At 37.5% G+C, this 1,476-nt stretch overlaps 1 non-coding gene across 1 annotated transcript; it reads right to left on the reverse strand.

Annotated features, from left to right (window-relative positions):
* Positions 1–870: 870 nt before the first annotated feature.
* LOC118540413 (U6 spliceosomal RNA) lies at positions 871–977 on the reverse strand. The gene has a single exon (XR_004919624.1). It is a non-coding gene; the product is annotated as a U6 spliceosomal RNA (small nuclear RNA).
* Between the last annotated feature and the right edge of the window lie 499 nt (positions 978–1,476).

Genomic DNA, 1,476 nt, shown 5'->3' on the forward strand with positions numbered 1-1,476 from the left:
GAACTGCATCATTTTCTTTCTTTAAAAAAATACATTTATCTGGATTTTCACTATTTCACGCTAAATTTCCGGAAGTTTTTAGTAATATTTCAGACCAAATTTACCTAAATTGTGCTTTCCTGTAAGTTATTTCTTTAGTGCTCAGCTAAGAAAACAAGTCAAATGAAAGAGAGGTGTTAGATAATCTTTTATGACTAAGATCTAGGTGAATTGACAAGAAGAAAAAATTCTGTGAACTGAGGAGTCTCAAACTCCAGGCTTTTCCTATCACATAGGTGTGCTTGCTTCACACATGTCTTCCAGGTTTGAAATCTAGACCCATGTTCATATTTCACCAACCCACCACAATAACTACAAAAAAACTCTCTCTTTTTTTAAAGGGTTTTATTTATTTATTTGACAGAGAGAAAGAGAGAGAGGGCACAAGCAGGGGGAGCAGCAGGCAGAGGGAGAGGGAGAAGCAGGCCTCCCGCTGAGCAGGGAGCCCGATGTGGGACTCAATCCCAGGACCCCGGGATCATGACCTGAGCCAAAGGCAGACGATTAACCAACTGAGCCACCCAAGTGCCCCTTCAGCAAAACTCTCCTGACCAAGTTTTCATCAGTCTTGACTGAGGATTTAAGGAACACAAGGCAAAATTACTTTGCATTCAGAATTCTTGTTCCTCAAAGTTTCTTTGTCTACCCTGGGACTTCTCTTTGAATTTTAGGTCATATAGAGCCTAGTTTTATAAAAACTGTTTTCAATCTTTCTTTTTTTTCTTTTCCCTTTTTTTGTCTTTCCTTTCATGAGCATACCAAAATAGTGATCCCCCAATTCTATTTTATTTTATTTTATTTTATTTTATTTTTTGTTTGTTTGTTTTTAAAAAAAATATGGAATGCTTCATGAATTTGGGTGTCATCCTTGTGCAGGGGTCATGCTAATCTTCTTTGTATCCTTCCAGTTTCAGTATCTGTGCTGCCCAAGTGGGCACTCAATTTTATTTCTTTTAATGAAAAGTGCTGTTGTTTAAATTTTTTGTTTTTCTTTTGCAGTTTGAGCTCCTGCCTCCATGTACTCCCAGAGGCCATGGTCTTCTACCCTAATTGACTCCATAAAAACATTTTCCTTAACAAGAAAATTCTCCCTCACAAGGAACTTTGGGGCTAGCTGTGAATGCAATAATGCACTCACCATTTGTTTCTTGATTCTGACCACTCTAACTCTGAAACCTTTGGGGGAAGTTACTTAACTCAGAGTTAGCTTTCATGAAATAAATATTGAATAACAGTAACCTCAAAATGTTCCTGAGAAAATGAAGTGGAATAAGGAAGATTAAGCCTAATAGAATGAACGAACTTCATCAACAGTCATTTCCTTCCTGCTGATCTCCTGCAACCTTTCCCCATGCCTTTCTTCCAGCTATTAAAATCAATCTAGAGTGTTTCTTCCTCTTTAAAATAAATGTTACTCAGTACCAACAAAGCTTCCTG

The sequence above is a fragment of the Halichoerus grypus genome, chromosome 3 (assembly GCF_964656455.1).
Source record: "Halichoerus grypus chromosome 3, mHalGry1.hap1.1, whole genome shotgun sequence".
NCBI lineage: Eukaryota > Metazoa > Chordata > Mammalia > Carnivora > Phocidae > Halichoerus > Halichoerus grypus.